This window comes from Lissotriton helveticus, chromosome 2_1, assembly GCF_964261635.1.
Source record: "Lissotriton helveticus chromosome 2_1, aLisHel1.1, whole genome shotgun sequence".
Taxonomy (NCBI): domain Eukaryota; kingdom Metazoa; phylum Chordata; class Amphibia; order Caudata; family Salamandridae; genus Lissotriton; species Lissotriton helveticus.
In genome coordinates, this window is record NC_136059.1 from 1,798,239,498 (window position 1) to 1,798,258,937 (window position 19,440).

Genomic DNA, 19,440 nt, shown 5'->3' on the forward strand with positions numbered 1-19,440 from the left:
GCTCTTCTTGAACCGCTCTGATGTGATGACGCTTGGCCTCCGATCGTGAGGGCCGCTGCGACCCATCCTGTCTGTCACCGTCGTTGCGTTTTTCTTTGTGGTAATCCCCACACATGGCCTCAAAGTGGTTGGACCGTCCACATTTTCTGCACCGTTGGCCCATGGCAGGGCAGGAGTCGATGTGAGGGTAGTCGTATCCACACCTGAAACATCGCCTCGTGCGTTCAGGTCGGCGATCTCTCCTTTCGGATACTTTCCTCCTGTAGTCCGGGCGTCGCCTGGGCGAGTACTTGGAGCGCCGCGATCTGTCTCGCGGGTGACGTCTTCCACTGTCGCGCCGATCCTGTCGTCCCTGCCGTCTTTCAGTGACACGGTTGGCGTGTTCACGGCTGGTACTGGGTCCTGTTTCAATTTCCGCCGCGTGTTCTTCAGCTTGGTCGTACAGTCGGGAGTTCTCTTCGATCTCTGCTAGTTCCTGTGGTTTTCTTAGTAGTCGCCGTCTCAGCGATTCCGAATGACACCCAGTGATTATTTGAGATTTGATGGCTGCATCCGGCGAGAAGTTGGTAAAGTCACAATGTTGGGACTGCCGCCGCAGTCGATGTATGAAGGAGCTCAGTGGTTCTTCCTTTCCCTGGCGCTGCTGGTGGAACTTGTGTCTCTCATAGTCGACGTTTCTCTTATGCAGAAAACGGTTATTTAGAACGGTTCTTACTTTATCATAGGTGTCACCATCTGTGGCTGGGATCTCTCGTACGATCTTGCTTATTTCACGCCCCCCTAGATTGCGAAGGGCTATGATCTTGTCTTTGTCTGGTTCAATTTTGGACCCTTCAATATAGTCCTCGAAGTCCTCTAGCCATTCTTGCCATTTTAGTCCCATGCTGCTTCCTGTTGTGACTGTTAGTGGTTCAGGTGCTCGTAAGTGCGTGCCACCCTGAACTTCCTTTTGCGCGGGAGGGTTAGACATCTTGACAGTGGGTCTTCTGGTGCTTGTCTTCGATTTTGTTTCACTGACTGGTGTGCGTTTCCCAGGATTGTCCTATTGTGGCTGACAATGCTTGTTTATATCTTTTTTCTTTTATATTTGGGGCCTGCTTGGTTCTCTGCCACAGCCGGAACATTTTCACTATTAGGGCTCGTCTCCGGCTCTTGCCTGACTCAAAGATGGCCGCCACACAATGACTAAGGAGCCTGTCCTTTCACTTGCCTGACTCCAAGATGGCCGCCACCAGTCATCCACGAGGTCTGAGCTCCTCTTCCCTCTCAGTCACACTTGGTCTCTTTCAGGACTCACCGAGGGTCTTTTCTTCCAGCAAACAGGATTTTGCAGTTCCCTTTCACCTTCTGGCCACTTTCCACCACTCAGGTAGGCTAGCGCAGGTTCTCGCGTCTTGCTTGCCGCAGCGTGCCGTTTCCCACGCATCGGGGGTGAGACCCGGTGTCGGTAGAATCGGCGCTCTTGTCCCGGCGCCTCCGCGAGTTTCGCTTGCTTCTCGCTGCGCTCCTCACTTGAGCGGGACACTTCAGGAAGGCTGGGGTAGGCTCCCGGTCTCTTTCCTCTCGATTCCCTGCTTCGGGGCGCACTCCCAGATTTGGCGCGAGCGGAGCGCCGGGCACCAGAGGGGCAGCGTCTTACTTTGCACTGCTCTGACGTGGCCACACACGATCTCCTGGTCGCGGGCAACTTCTCCACCGCTGGCCTCAGGCTGGAGGCGGCGGCAATCACGGGGCTCAGACGTCGCGGGTAGCGGTCGCGTCTGGCCGGTGTCCTGGCCGGGTCAGCTTCTTGTCTTGCTCTCTAGTGCTGCTAGTGGGTCACCTTATCCCACCCTCGTTGCCAGCTGTAGCATCGTGCTACTAAAGAAAGACGGACACCGCTTACTCTTCAAGGAGCTTTATTATACACGTCTTGTCTTAACCCTATTCCTACTCTAACCGCCCTTTCCTGTCCTGTCCCCACCTCTTCCCCTCTGCCCACCTAGCTCCGCCCACCCCAGCTACTGGACTGCTAACTTCTTTACAGGTGGATGGGGGCACTTAAGCTCAGGCAAGAGGTAAGCAAAGCCTTGCTGGGGCAAGGGCCACACATTACGCCTTACCATGGAACATGAATGCTACAATCCATACATACAGGGAACAACCCTTGTAGGACAGAGTCAAGACGAAGCATGCCAACCAGGGGAAAGGCAGTCACTATGCACTTCGCTTTTTATTCTCCACACTCCCTTTCTGGAACTTTTTGACACTTTTGGCAGACCTGGATAGCACCTACGGGAAGGGAGCGAAGGCAAATTCAATTTAAAAAAAAAAGTAAAACACTTACCGGACTCGTTCTCTGCTATGGACCTCTTCTTTCCTCTACTGTAGTGCGGGCACCAGCAACTCCCAGGCTCATTCCTAGCACTGCTCACATGCTGTTAAGCAGCATGAGAGCGGCACCCTGATTGGAGAGAGCGGCTTCTCTCGCTGCTCCTCAGTGCGCTGGTGACCTGCACCTGCTCTCAGCCCAGCTGTCTGAAGACAGCTGGGCTGAGAGGTTTAAAGGGTGCATGTCTGGAAGGCCGTCTCAAGATGGCTGGCCAAAGAGACATGCACACTTTAAACTGTACACAGACAGCCCTCTGCCTACACCTCTTCCCTGCTGCCACTCAGCAGACCCCGTCCCGTCTTGACACTTGGTTCAGGATGGGATAATGAAAAATAAAATGGCAAACAAATTACCATTTTATTTTTTGGGTTTAGGGGGCATTTAAGTGGGGAGACGCTCCTCCACTCCAACGGAGTAGCCACCCCTGACTTTTGGGCTGACTGCCTTAAATTTTCAAAATTGTTCTTCCTTTCAACAGCTTACTCCAATTAATTAACTTATTGTTTTGGATACGTGCTGTTTAAAGATCATATAAAATGGTCTTTAATGATGTGATCAACTTTGCAAACATTTAGAATGACATTTAGAATGACAGACTCCTTCAGGTAGAAATGGAGCATTGCTCATTGAAATGGAAAAGCTGCTCTTGCTGATCAGGGCTGGACTGCAAACCAAAAGCAGCCCTGCACCTTTCCTCCAACCTCTCTCATCCCTCTTCCCTCTCTTTCTACTCTCTCTCTGCTGAAGCACCCCTTGCTTCCCCCGTGGTTGGTGTAATTACCAGTGGAAGTTTGAGAAAGAGGCAGAAGCAGCAGTAGCGGCTTCCTGCCCGAAAAACCTGCCTCCAATGGCTCCAACCCACTGGGGAAACGCCTGTGGAAAAAACATAGTCTGAGTGCTGTTCCGGATTATGCAACATTTTCTTACACAGGGACTAAAACAGCTATATTGTGGTTCCGTTCAAAACAGCAAATATCAGAAGCTAAACTGGAAAGAACACCAGCTGATGTATTCTCTCAGCAGCCTAAATACATTCTCTCAGTCGCAATGCCATTCACACTTCAGCTTCTTGTGTTTGCATTATGTTCTGATGTAGGCCATGGTTGGGAAATATTGCAGGCATGTCTGATCCTGTACATGGTTGTCTGCCTTTTTAACAACGTTCATAATCTGAGCGTCGATCCTGGAGAATAACCAGGAGAAACAAAGGGGCAGATTTACAAGCCCCTTGTGACACTTTTAAGCTGCTCTTGCGTAACTTTTGTGACACAGCGGTGGCTTAAACAATGCGGCCAATTTACAAAGTGACCCATCTAAAGAGATGCTTCACCTTGTAAAGCCCTTCGTAAAATTATACTTGCGTCAGGTATAATATAAACAGCGTGGGCGTTCCCATGCAGGTAGGCTGCGTGAAATTGATGAGGTGAAATCTACAAGATTCCACTGCGCCATTTCCAGGAAGATACTGCGTCAATACCTTATGCCTGCCCGAAGAAGGCGTAAGGAGTGATGCAGCACAATAATTATAGGCCTCCCATGCATCGCTGAAGTTGCGTTGTGCTTGCGACATGACTCCAGCAATGCGTGACTTTTGGGCCAACAGATGCGTCAGAATTTCTGATGCATCTGTCAATGCTTGTGCCATGGTGTGCCGTATTGTAAATATGGTGCATCCATGGTGGCACAAGGGTAGCGCAGGCTGGCGCAGGGAAACTGACGCATCTCTGCAGATGCCTCATTCTTGTAAATCTGCCCCATTGATTCTATGGGTGTTTGTAACACGTTTCAGCACTAAGCAAAAGGCTCCTGAGATATTTATGAAATATGAATGAGATGTGGTACTGTGAACATCTTTTCAACATACAAAAAGATTGGCACTGGCATTGTTTATGTAGAAGGGGCACTGGTTTGGGTGATGAATAAACTGTTTATTTTCAGGGGGCAATGTGTGCCTTAAATAAACTATTCTATTTACTTAGGGCAATGTAGCTTGTGTGAAGCTTTGGGCTATTTATAGTGCCCTCAAAAATAGCAAGCTGCTTAATGTTAACTTAATGTTAACACCGCCATATTTACATAAAAATGGCGGTGAAACAAAACAGTAGAACTACTTTGCTGAATACTCTTCAAAACGAACATCAGTACGTTTCTGTCGACTGCTGAAAAAGTTGTGCTGTCATGTAAACACATTTCATACGGAGGTAAAAACCAAAGACAGATTGATATTGTTGAATGAGTATACACATCTTCTCATGTGAACGGGAAATATGTACACTTGCAGGTTAAAAAAGCTAATAAACATTTAAATACCTGTACGTTTTTATCATGTAAATAAAGATGTGGCAGAGTGAATTCATGCGCATTTGTCAAGAAATGGAACTGACCAAAAAGCAGCTATTTCAAACCACTGAATCGCAAAATGTTGTGTAACTACGTATGGTGTGTTCTGCAGGTGAAGTGACATGTTGGGTCAACCCCTGCTTCTTTTGAGAGTGAACTAGAACCATATGGAATAAACGCTACCCATCGCTTGACATTATAGACATGTTGGTCGCTAATTTAATACTTGCAAGGAATAAATCTAGAAATTGATACTGCAGATCATTAAACTCCCCAGAACCCAGGAGTAGTGCCCTACGGGTGCACACTGCAGCCACCACATTTGCACCATCGAAATTGAGTATACCAACACCCTCCGTTTTAGACCCCTAACTCTATTTGGGTTAAGAGTAATATGATCCTGTGCAACTAGTATTTTCTCCGTTCCTGTTAGGTTGCAGAGGGATTTCAATTTTCCCAAGTCCCCTATAGAAGGATAAGCATAAATCCATACTTTGTAATAAATGCAGACACATCTGGCTCAGTCTTACCTAAAATAAATATGTTACCCTGGGCTATATCGGTCACAGCTCCATCAGTTTTCACTGGAAATCTCCATCACAGCTATTTGCTCAGATAATTCTACTTTGAGCTCTCCTTCATATACACATTTAAATTAAATTAGGGGGGCAATGGGCAGCTTATTAGCAAACTGAAACCATATATGAATCAGTGAAGTAACATCATATCTGCCAAATGATGTTTGACATGTTATCTTTTTGAAAACTTGCAACCAGTGGTATTTAAGACACCGTTGTAAAAATATAATGATTCTGTTGTAATCCCACAGGAGGTCTTTATTTCACTTTTCATAAAGCAGCCTATTTGCGATAAAATAATAAATAAGCTTTATAGGCCAAATTCACAATACTTTCTTCCAGAAGTTAAATTGGTTTACTCCCTATTGAATGTGATTTAGAAAGTGAATCACGTCAACTCACACAACACAGTTTCCTGAAAAGTCAGAAATTCATCAGTTCTCTTTTCTCTCCCAAACATAGAAAACATCCTGAGGACAGCTGTCCTTATGTTTTTAGTATAATATTATTTGATTAATTGTGCAGTCTATAAAATCTGCTGGCTACGTTTTGTTAAGCCACCGGTTATGGATGAACTAGATATAGCCATATATATTTCAAAAATATTGTTTCTAAGAAACTCCAAGCTACATAACTTTCAGCTGCACTACTGCAAAACCTGGAACAGATGACAATAACATACTCATTTAGAGGTAACCTGTAATAAATAATAAGAACATCTGTATGAACTAGACCTGCTGTGACTGTGATGCCTTTTCAACGTTTATTTCAGAGTGGTGTTTTGGACTAATGGATTCATTCGCATTTGGCACACAGTCCATCTAACGTATAGTTGTCCAGTGGCACTGGCAGCCTGCATGACTAGCGGGTGGCGGGGTGGGGGCGGACGTGGGGGGGCTGGTTGAACAATACAGAAAAATAAATAAATAAAATATATACTTACCTTGCAGACAGGTCCTTCATCTCTGCTCCTGTTCTCCTCATGAAATCCGAGGAACAGGAACCCAGGAAGAACAGCCAGTCTCCCCTGACCAATCACAAGGCTGCTTTGCCACATTGTGATTGGTAAGCACCCATGCTCCCCAGACCAATCAGCATTGTGATTGGTTTAGAGCGTCCTGGTTCGATGTTCAACCAGGGAATGGGGGCCTGGGCATGTTCTCTACTGTAAAGGCTGTAAAGCATCCTGCATGGAGAATGGCGAAAGTTCCAATGACTGGTTTGGGCGGCCCGAGAGTGCAGGCCAAACAGTCATTGTGCACTTAAGAGTGGGCAAACAACTCCTCCACTGTCCTGCTCCAAGAGCAGAGCAGCCCCGTCCGCAAAGGAAACATAAAATGATAATAACTCAAAGTTATTATCATTTTATATTTTCTTTACTTCACTGCTCAAAAGCAGTGGGCCGATGATCCTTCGCCATAGCGGAGTAGCGGCCACTGTGCAGTGGCCATGCGTCTACCAGTCCTCCAAAGATCCAGCTGCTAAATTTAAAGTTTTGCAACATCAGTAGGGTATTGTCACATAAATATCCTCCACCAACATGGCAGGAGCCCTTTTGGGGAAATTCACTGCTAGATCACCCAAAATTTAACGGCAGGCCAGTCATATTTGTTTAGAAACAAACACAAAAATGGTATGTCTCATTCTGAAACCATCAATTTGTTTGACATGCTAGGACAGCATGGGGGAACTGATCCTTTTCCACTCCCAAAGGTTTGCAAAGTGTGATGGTCCCAGCCAGGAGAAGACCCTTAGAGAGAGCCTTCAGACACCATGGAACCAGCAGTCATAGCAGCTGACCCACTGGCAAGATGCTTTGTAGCGCGGTGGAGAAGCAGACCAGGACAAGGAGTTGCGTCAGGTACTTGGCTCTTTTATTTAGTGTACAAAAAACAAGAACTATGGGATATGTAGTCTTTCCCTTGAGGTCCTTCTTGGCCTTTAATCAGGATTCCGGGCTGTGGGTCAGTACACGGGTTGGCTTGGCTTCAGCAACTCATCAATGCCCAAAAGACCATAAAAGAAAAGCAGAAAAGGGAGAACGTAAGGAAGGTATTGTCGCGGGTAGCAAGGGGTGTGGGAAGCATATCACCCGATACCATCACCAGTGCTTTGCGCGTAGGGAAAAACATGGTTAGGACATCAGGACTCGCCCTCGCTCACACCCCCTCCCCTCTGGTCTCTCTGTACGCGGCCCCAGTTTAAACCTAAAGGGCCCCGTACCTTGTAAAGCCACGAGCCTCCGTGGCTGTGGCCGGTGTTCTCGCGTTGCCAGCTAGGGTCTGGCTGCCCTTCTGTTCCTGGTTCTGCTGCCGCCAAGCTGACGTTTTCTTCCGTGCGGTCGTCGTCCTTCTCTTGCTCCTGTCGGTCTTCGGTCAGCGTCCAGGGGGTTACGGTGAAAGTCTCCACGAGCCGCTCCTCTCTCTTCGGTCTCTCCTCGCTCACAGGACGGCAGCTTGTTCTGGCGTCTCCCGTCTTCAAGGGCTCGGGGTCACGTGGTCCGGCCCCGTGATCCGGGAAAGCAAAGGATTTAAAGGGGAAGTATCCCTCCATGGCAGGCTGCAAGTACATAAGGGAAGAGGGAGAGAAATACAGGGGTAATTGTTCCTTGGGTGTTTCCAACGACTGTACATCCTCACATGCTTATAATGTCAGATCTAACTGGCACTCTACTTTTGGAAATTAGGTTGTTTCAAGACCTCTCAATAAATCCAGACACTGAGAAGTGAGTGAGCACAAAAGCCACTGATTTCTGGTGAATGTACAGAAGGAAAATCACCATCACCTTTGCTCATCCTGAAGCAACCAAGCCTCCAGGCTTCCGACAGATGACCACAGTTGGGACCACTCACAGAATGGCATGAACAAAATCGAGAAAGGCCATTAAAACGAACCAGAGTTGTAAGTTCTGTTCCTGTAACGTTAAAGGTCTGGGCACAAAACTTGAAGAAGCTGAAATTTGTGGAACTCGTCCTACAGTATGACATACTCCTTCTTCAGGAAACATGGCAGATAAATCCTTCACCAATAGTAGGCTACAAGGAATATGTGAACCTGGCCAAAACAGATACAAAATATGGGAGAGCCAAAGGCGGCCTCTCTATCTTCATTTCGACAAATATGGCAAGTTTCTATTACCGACCTTGACTCCTCCTGGATGTTATGTATTAAACTAGACGTTTTGTCTCCAATAAGCCTGTTAATATTCGACATCTATATTCACCCCGCGTCTAATCAAAAGGGGTCGAGAATTGAGAAATTAATGGCAACATTGGCAACATTAAAACTTGCTCACCCACATGCCAATACTATTCTGTCAGGAGATTTTAGAACTTATTACATGGCAGGAAAAAAACATACAACAGGCAGCGCACAGGCCTCAAAACGACGCAGCGCATATGGCCAGAGATGTGCGGCCCACCTGGATGACCTCTCAATGTACTCACTCAACAGACAAGGCGAGACAGATTACCCGGCAGCATTTACAAGGGTAACACAAAAAACAGGTTCTATCATCGATTATACATTTACGGACCCGCCTTCTTCCCCTTATTTCGGACTTCCAAATAAAAGATAGGGCAGCAAGCGACCACCAACCTCAAACTTTCATACTGCTTTCAAGTACTGCTAGATCAGGTCAAGACAACACGTAGTAGCTACCAACTCAATGCTACAATCTAAAACGTCTTACCTGGAAAGAGGAAAGCATAGATGATATTATGGGGACATGCACCAGTTTACTGCAGGGATTTGAAGTCGAACCACTCCTAATAAAAGCCTGGGAGTCATTTACCCATGAACTAAATAAAAAAATTCACAGACAGGGTAATGGCTATAAAATAGGCAGACCAACAGGGGTAGCTTGGTACACAGGGCTACTTATCTATAGATCTTCAGGCTCTAGAACCTCCTTTATCAAATCCTTACAGACTTACCTGGAATCCTGCTTAGACACTGTCTCCTTCACGGTGTTAGGTGATTTTAATTTTCATCTAGAGGCTAAGAATAATACGCTACATCTGACAGAGACCCTAGCCAGTTTTGAGAAATTGCTGAAGCAGATTGTCTCAGAGCCCACTCACCTAGAAGGTCACATGCTAGATGCTATCTTTACCAACAACGAAGATATTGAAGTAAAGACTGTTCGGCCATTACTCTGGTCCGACCACTCCACAGTGCAATTTGATGTTAGGATTGCTCCAACTAACACTGGGAGTAGGAACAGACCAGTGCTGGCCAAATCATGCTTCTGGAAATCTGTACAACAAGTCTAACTGATCAAAGTACTGCGGGAGGACCCTCCAATCCTGACTGACCCCAACGTGGCAGCGACCAATTTTGATAACTGGCTGAGCCATTTAGCAAACAGATTGGTGCCAGTAACTGCTAAGCACTCTAGAAGTAGGCAGGTACCATCCCCTTGGTATTCGGCCAAGCTAAAACAAATTAAAATTAAATGCAGGTACAAGGAACGTAACTGGAGATCCGATTACAGTACAGCACATAGTAAGGATTATTCTCTAGCTTTAGAGGAATATCTGACCGCTATACAACAGGCCAAAACAGCCTATTTCACTTCAAAAATTCAGGAGGCCTCAAATACCTCGAAGGAGTTATATAAAACGGTCACTGCTCTGTCAAGATGCCCAAGAGATGCGGTATTTGCACTGGATTAAAACTTTGTGAACAACCTGGCTGTGTTTTTTCAAAGCAAAGTTCAGAATGTCTATAACAAACTCCTAACTACAGCTGAAGTAAATGGGAGGACCCACCAGGTGAGATACACAGACAATGAACTCCAAGGAAGTCTAACTCAATTCTCCATTTTAGAAGAAGCAAAGGTAGAAGATTTACTGCTTCAAACTAAGGGGCCGATTAGGATGGCGGTGAATCCGCATCCTCCGGGCCGGCGGAAGCCACCTGGAGGATGCGGATTCACTGCCATGGACTGCGAAAACACCACCAGCCACATTAGGATGGCGGTGGGATCAGCGGCGGACGGCAAGTCCGTCCGCCACTGATCCGCTGTGTGTGTTCCCAAATATGGTGGCGGTGTCTGCAAGACACCGCCAGCCATATTATGATGCTGGCGGAAACATGCTTTTCCACGGCTGCTTTTCTGCCGTGGAAAAGCACGTGGTCTTTTGTGTTAGGGGGCCTGTTGCGAGCCCCCAGAGTGTTGGGGGTAGGGGTGCACATGGGGGGTACCTGTGGTACCCCCCTGCTTTGGCATGCAAAAGGTGGCAGGCACCACGCGGTGCCTGCCAAGTTGTGCATGCCAAAGTTAAACATGCATATTTTACATTGCGCAATGTAAAATATACGGAATGTGACCGCCAGTTTGGCGGTCACATCCTAATTGCTACAGAGGGACCTCCGCTGCCCCTGCGGTCGGTCCCTCCACCTCGGGGGTGGCGGACGGACGCAAGTCCGTTCGCCATCCTAATCGACCACTAAATCTGGGTCTCCTCTTGGCCCTTGCCCCCCACACATCTTACATCTGGCTTCAGAGAAGATCACTGTATCCCTGACCCCACTGTTAAACTGCATCACGAGTTCTGGGACTTGTCCATCTGACTGGAAAAGAGCATGTATAAGACCTATTTTGAAAAAGCCTACGCTTGACCCCTTAGAGACCAAAAACTGTCGTCCGATCTCCTGTCGCCCTCTGCCATCCAAGGTTTTGGAGAAAGCCATGAATGCAGAACTAACGTCATATTTAGATCAAAACAACATACTAGATTCCAGCTAACATGGCTTCAGATCTCGACACTCCACAGATTCGGCCCTGATCTTGTCTACAAAAGAGATTTGCAAGTCAATGGATGGGGATGGGTGGGCTGCCCTCATTTTGTTTGATCTCACTGCAGCCTTCGATACCGTAAACCATGAGGTATTGGTACGAAGGCTGCAGGATGTCGGTATCAGTGGCTTAGCCCTAGCCCTATTATCATCATTCCTGTCATCTAGGGAATAATCAATCCACTGGAATGGACTCCAGTCACAACTGTTTACTCTCCCAGGTGGAGTCGCTCAGGGCTCGACTTTGTCCCTCAACATCTATGTCGCTCCTTTAGCCAGTCTAATAAAGAGCCATGGATTCACACTAGTGTCGTACGTGGACGACACTCAGTTAGTGGTGTACCTGACACATAGCGTGGATGCGACAGCACTGATGACCTGGATAAACTCAATTTTTTTAATTAAATACAACAAAAATCGAGGTTGTAGAGTCAGAAACCATCAGTCTGGAGCCAATTATGGTGCCTCCCTGAAGCCGGAATCTGCCCTATGCAGCTGTCTAAAGCTAGGAACTTAGGTGTCCTGATAGACAAAGACCTCACGCTTGCCCCCCAGATAAACCAGGTGTCCTCAGCCTGCTTTTTCACCTTGAAGGTTCTTCGGAAGATCCTTCCCTTTATCCCTTTAACGGTGGTTGGAGCTTTAGTTTTGTCAAGAGTGGATAACTGCAATGCCTTGTACTTGGGAGCAGGTGTAGCCCAGCTCTCCAAACTTCATTCTCTTCAAAATGCGGCTGTGAGAGTTTTGCTCAATCTACCCCAACACCACCCCACATCCGCCAGCATAAAGCAATTCCATTGGCTTCCAGTAAGATGGCAGGTAGATTTCAAGGCCCTTTGTGTAGTACACAAAGTTCTTTATGGAGGAGGGGCTCATGATCTACAGTCTCTATTCCCCTACTACATACCCTCACGTATGATCATCGAATACTGGACTGGTACTTTGCCCCAAGATATATAGGCTAAGGTGGAGGTGAGCGCTTTTCATTTCAAGCCGCTAAACTGTGGAATTCCCTCCCTGTACAACTCCGATTTCAGTCTAGTAGGACACTTTATAGGAAGCAAATAAAAACATGGCTTTTCTCACAACGCTAACTCGTTTTGATGTACCAACCTGCACATACCTTAGCGCCAAGACGCCATTAGAAATATCTAGTCAGTCAGTCAGTCTAATAACTTAGGGACCCAAAAAAATTGGAATAAACAATAAAGACTTCTGCAAACCAAGGGCTCAAAACATTCCCAGGAATTCCTTATGTCAATAGTAAGAATAAGAAAAGAGCTAAAAAGGGACATCAAGGTGGCCAAGAAAGAGTTTAACAAACAATTTTGGGTGAAAATTCTCCATGCCAGCAAACAAAGAGACTGTAAATATTTCTGGGAAAACATCAAACAGTTATCAAGTGGCGAAAACCGACATCACAACTCCGATATAATGGAGGACATTTTGATTTGTTTTTGGTTTATGGCATAAACACTCGCGAGACACACGCAGAGGTTAGAATCGGTTATTTGACACGGCTCGCCACCTAACGCTATAAAACACAATAGGGGACGGACCGGATGTTGATGCCGGAAGCAATTCGAGGTCAAGGGTTGGAGAACGCCACAACGACTGAGGTAGGCGCCCGTGAAGCGTTTTCCGTTTCACCGGAGTATTTAGGATATGGGAAGTATAAGGGACAATAGTTCTGACACTTTGTCACATTTAACCTCTTTAGTGACACGTGCTGTTCACGTCGTGAAGTACCGCTGCAACCAGGAAGAATTGGCCAGACTCGGCTACACGTGTTTGGTAAGCGGAGACACTCGCGTATATGTTACGTTTGGGAGTATTGTCTTGCTGCTCACTTTTTGATTTAATAGATCATGCATTTGACTCTTTTATGATTAAATATTATTTCCAGAGTCGGGAGATCCCCCTCAGTCCTTGAGATAAACACTTGCACACCAACGGTGCATAGCACGTTGGGTAAGTTTGCTTTCTTCTGACAGCTCTGCACGTTTTTTGACACAGCTCTTAGACAGCCCATGGTTTAATCTTTTGTTCAGGTGACTGGCATATAACACATTAGGGAGAGGTTCTGATCACGTACGTTTGGTGATGGTCTCTTGATTTTCCATTGGGTGACAGGATTTATGACTAGTAGTTGGACTTCTATCTATTATCACAATGGCATTTGGTTTAGATTTGTGTTGGGTACTTGCTCATGTGCTTTTGTTCACCAAACATACTGTCAACATAGACACTCATACCCCCATTATGATTATTATTTTTGTAGTGCCTGAAAACAGGATTGAAGTGCTTAGAAATAGAACAAACACTGAATACCAAGGATCAGTATCGTCACGAAAACTACACTCCCCTGAAGAAGGGTCTCATGGGACCCGAAATGCATTGGGAAATGTTTTAATACGAATAATTTTCTTTTTGGAAATCTTTGTGTAAATTGCAAATGTCGATACATGAAAAAGTATATAATGTATTGATCAGTTTCTGATTTCATATTCACAATTTGAATTGTTTAATGTTGAACAGTCTTTTCTGATTGTATCAGTAAAAATATAAGTATCACCAATGTGAAATGTATCACTGTTAATTCAAGTTCATAAATTTGGACAAATGTTACGATAAAACTAGTATTACAACTCTGAAACCTTAAAGGACATAGGTTGAGCTCCCAGATCGACCTGGTCTGGTCCAGGTCCTTACAGGACATTTTGAGAGCCCATATTGAAGTGACATACAACGCCACTTTACTCTCAGTCAGTACAAAAGGGGGTGGTGATGGACCACCCCCTTTTGTACCACTTTTGGCCGCCATAAGTGTGGCAGGGTATGCTCAGACGTGAGTCCCTTGCTCACTTTGCCACTGGATTCAAGCAAGCCAGGCTGAAGACGGCTGTAATGCCAGAAACCGGTCCTCGGAAGCTTGTTTCCAGTCCATGGAAGACATGGCTTGGCAGTTCGGGCTGGACTGTTCCCATGAGGCACAGGGTCAGACTGATTTGCATATCGCCATGTCTGAACTGGGGTGGCAGAGTGGGCTAAAGAACGGTGATGGATTAAACCCAGATCTTTTGACTGGGTGTGAGTGTTTGATTGATTCAGATACTCCGTCCATCACCACCCCCTTTTGTATCGCTTTTGGCCGCCATAAGTGTGGCAGCGTATGCTCAGACGTGAGTCCTTTGCTCACTTTGCCACTGGATTCAAGCAAGCCGGGCTGAAGACGGCTGTAATGCCAGAAACCGGTCCTCGGAAGCTTGTTTCCAGTCCAGGGAAGACATGGCTTGGCAGTTCGGGCTGGACTGTTCCCATGAGGCACAGGGTCACACTGATTTGCATATAGCCATGTCTGAACTGGGGTGGCAGAGTGGGCTAAAGAACGGTGATGGATTAAACTCAGATCTTTTGACTGGGTGTGAGTGTTTGATTGATTCAGATGCTCCGTCCATCACCAGACCCTTTTGTACCACTTTACTCCCAGTCAGCACAAATCCCAGAATATCAACAGGGAAGGGGGACACCTGTGAACCAAAAGGCCAGGACATAAACAAGCTAGAGTTACAGGATCCCTCCCTGCATTTTTCACAAGAGCAGGTCCTGAAAATCATAAAGAAACTTAGGCCCAAATTTAGGTAAATCTAATTTACCGACTCATAAATACTGAATTTTACCGATTCGGTATTTATGAATCAGTAAATTAGAGGGAGGCAGATGTAGGTAATTCTAAAATCACAATTACCGAATCTGTAACATTCGGTATTTACCGATTCGGTAAATACCTAATCGGTATTTCCCATTGATTCCTATGGGCTTTGAAGCCCATAGGAATCAATGGAAAATACCGATTCGGTATTTACCGAATCGGTAAATATCGAATCCTGGCAGGGGGAACGGGATGTCACTTTGACACCCTGTAGCACCCCAATTGCAGGCTTGTGTGCCATGTGGCACACATACATGCCCTAAGGGCATGTCTGTGTGTCACATGGCATAGGTGTACTGGCACAGATGTGCATGTACACAGGAAGGGCATGTGGCACTCTTTGAAGTGCCACCTACATCTCACTTACGGAATTGGTAAATTTACCGAATCAGTATTTTACCGATTCTGTATATTTACCGAATCGGTAAATATACCGATTCTGTAAATGAGATGCCCCCTACATGCCAAATCCTAAATACCGGTCGGTAACGGCCGAAATCGACCGTTACCTACCGGTAAATGGCGACCTACATCTGGGCCGAAGACCCTAGGGAGTCCCAGGGATCAACGGCTTGCCAAAGGCTCTATTCCGGCATGACTCACCACTTTTGGTCCAGCCACCTCACTTCTTTATTCACTCATGCCTTAGAGTCCAGCACAATGCATGATTCCTTTCGAGGTATTATCCTACACCCAATACACAAATCGGGTGTACGCTCTGACCCGTCCAACTGCAGATTGATAGCATTAATTGACGCTGGGGCAAAAATGTATTCATCAAATCTATTGGTAGACTTAGAGGACTAAGTCAGCTGAATAAATCTGATTCCAAATACGCAAACCGGATTCTGGGCAGGGTTGGAAACATTTCCGCAGTTGCAATATTAGTCAACCAAGTCTACGCAAAATCCAGCACCCTGTACACGTGCTTTGTTGACCTCAAAGCAGCATTCAACAAAGTACCCAGAGCTCACCTATGGGCGAAAATGCAAAGCTGGGGGCTCCAACCAAACTTTTGGAGGCCATCATTAACTTATATTCTCAAACATGGGTCCAAATAAGGGAAGGAGATGGGCACAGTATAACAAACAAAATTCCAACCATCAATGGGCTAAAACAGGGGTGATTGCTGGCCCCCTGTCTATTTAACATCTATACCACTGACCTAGAGATGAACCTTCGCTCAATTCAAGCCGATCCCCCAAAACTGGAGAAAACACCAATAATAAGCCTCCAATACGCAGACGACATCGTCCTCCTAGCCATAACACCCATAGGCCTGCAGCAATTGATCACCCAACTCGGAGCATATACCACCTCTGCTCAATTAATAATTGATCACCAAAAAACGATGGTTATGTGCTTTTCCAAATACTACAAAACAAAGAAAAATTCAAATTCACCTGGACCCTAAATGAGAAACCGCTGTCTCTGGTTGACTTGTATAGGTACTTTGGATTCCACCTTGACCATAACCTCAGTTTTAAGCAACACCTAGACCAAGGAAAAATGAAACCCAAACAATTGCTTTTTGCATTAAAAATGTTACAGAAAAAGCTTAAGGGCTGCTCAACAGGTCACCTGCTTAAGGTAATTGCAGCAAAATGTCTGCCTTCCATATCATATTGGTCGGAAATGTTGAATACACACGACGCTACAGTCCTAAACACAGCCCAATCCATCCTCTTTAAGAATCTGTTTTTAATCCCCTGACACATCTCACAGGCACAATTACGATTAGAATATGGTTTAAAAAAACAGAAACCAGCAAGACAAGGCGCACTGGCCAAATATTATTGGAGGATGAGGGTAGCAGAGGCTAACCCCTTATCCCACCATTGTTGGCAGTAGATTGTAAAGCAAGCCAGGCTAAATAATTGTATTTTTACACCATTAAAAGAATCTCTCTCTGCACTACAGCTAGAGGAGGCCTGGCTCACAATCACCACTTATTCTGGATTCCAACTCGTAGCGAATAAGGCAATAAAACGGACCTCACTGTCAATGGATAAAGCAGCTTTTGCAAAGAAACTAAAGAATGGGCGGTGATTGAATCCTACAAGGTGCTGAAACCCCAATTTTACCTGTCCAAACATGTTTCACACCAAAACAAGCATAATTTGACACCACTGCGGTTGGGGTCATTTCCCATGAAAGATCTGACCCCGAAATGGAAGCAGACATGGTTGCCAAAAGAATGCGGCCTCTGGGGACAAGGTGAGGAGTCGCTATTACATCTTTTATGTATCTGCCAATCACTATTAGCAACTCGAAAAACTGTCCTTCGTGAGACACTAAGGAGAGAATCAATAAGGACTAGCAGAGAGGCAGTCATAAAATGCCTTGGAGGCTTGTCGATCCAACTGTCCTAAAGAGGCATAAATCTTTGGAATGTCGCGGCAAATTAATTGGCCAAAACAGAGCATTGACTTGATCATTCTTAAACTGAACCATTTGCACATTTTTTCATCGCACTGTTTACATTTTTATACATTTTCATTTAGTTGTTTAGCGCTTGAGGATATGACTTTTGGTGCGTCTTTATTCTTAGCTTTTTATAAATGTTCGCCTGTCGGTCTATCTGATACGGTGGTTTGCTCCACCCTTTTATGATTTTTAACGAAATCAAATAAAAGTATTATTGACTGACTGGTGAATATATTATTGCAGGCACATTTAAATAAGTATCACATTCTATGCTGTAATTAAAAATATTTAACGTCCATAGAAAATAACTTTTTTTAATTTTTTATATTTCAGCCATTCTTTCTTTATTTGTTTTTTTATTATTGAGTGGATAGCAACAAAAAAGAAAAACACCTCAATTGCATATTACAGCTTACATCAATGAAACAATCAATTTCTGCATACATAAGTAAAGCAAAAGTGCGATGGCGATAAAGTGCTTGAAGTACATTTGAAGATATCAAGAAAGGCTAAGCAGCTTAAATCCAATCTGACAATCAGTTCATGATAACATTGATAAAGTGCAAGTGCAGTCGGTGTAATGTGCTAGCCTTACCGGATCGAAAATAGAAACCATCAACAAAGTGCTGATACAATATTATAAAGTGCTAAAATTGAACAACCAAAAATATTGATGATATAAGGATCTCCACAGCATATAACCAATGAAACCATTGATTGATAGATATATCAATAAAGTGCTAGTGTTATAAAAATAAAGTGCTAACAGTACAGAATCAGGCAATATATCAATAGCAGCAACCCATTTATACCCTGCAGTAAAGTGCAAATAATCAAATAACTTGTAAATAATAAGCAAATTTCATAACCCATCAAGGGTCTGAGTGACATTTTAAAATGCATTATTGAAAAGCCCTGACCAGATCGCTACAAATTTTCTAAGCGATCCGATCCGCTTGGCATATGCTTCCTCCCATACGTATGTCTCAACAATCTTTTCTTGCCATTGCTGAATCAACGGTGACTTAACAGACTTCCAGTTTTGTAGAAATAGGGACTTGACCACTGAAATAGCTATTGAACAAAAATATTGTTGGTATTTAGCCAAATGTTCGACCGCTATTGAACACCCAAAAAGAAATAAGTTAATAGTGGGAATAATATGGACTGATAAAGCGAAAAATTGATTAATCCTTGAAAAGACATCAGACTAGAATTGATATAAACCAGGACAGCAAAAAAATGTGGTTCCAGGACCCTATTTCTGGGTCCCCACACCTAAAACAAAACTCAGAGGAGGCTCAAAATAATGTATTCAGTCTTTTAGGTGTATAGTAGATTAGCCATTTTAACAAGTAGGCGATTATTTTATAGTTAGCCACTCTGAGCACTTTGTGGCCTACTTCGCATAGCGATTGTCATTGATTCATTCAAGTGAGAATAAAAGGGGTGACAGCGGGCATCCTTGTCTGGTCCCACATCGAATCTTGGCAATACCCGCCAATTCTCTGTTAATCAAAATTTTCACCTCCGAGCCTGAGTACACATCTTTTATCATTCTGAGCAAGTGTTCTGACAAGCCGAACTTAGATAGTATAAAAAACGAAGCCTTCCAGTCAACAAGGTCAAATGCTTTTTCTGCATCAAGTATTCAAATTGCTAGCTCAACCTTGTTGACTGACAGGTGGTCAATTGCTTTTGTCAAAAAATATGTATTAGAGGCCATAGACCTATTGCGAATAAAACCTATCTGGTCTATCTGGGCCAACTGGAGTCAACCTTAATGCCCAGATTTTCATAAAGATTTTATAATCTATATTCAAAATATGTATGAGTGTATATGAACCAGTAGTGGTAGAATCCTTGTCTTTCTTAAGAAAGCAGACCACAACAGCTTCCTTGAAATTTTTAGATATCGGTTCACCAATTTTTATCAGAGTGTACTATTTAGTAAGAAAGGGTAAAAGCAAGAGTTCAAAAATCTTAAAAACTTCAACCGGAATACCAAAACTACCTGGAGCTTTGCGTTATCTATACTTTTCAGTACCTTCCTGACTTCATCTTGTGAAATATATTTCCCAAGAGAATCCTGGAAGTTCTTAGAAATAGAGGGCATTTTTAAAGATACAAAATAGTGTATTACTGATGCTTGAGTCATTTCCTGCATCCCCTCGTATATCAATTTAAAATTCCGTAAAAAAAAAAAAACT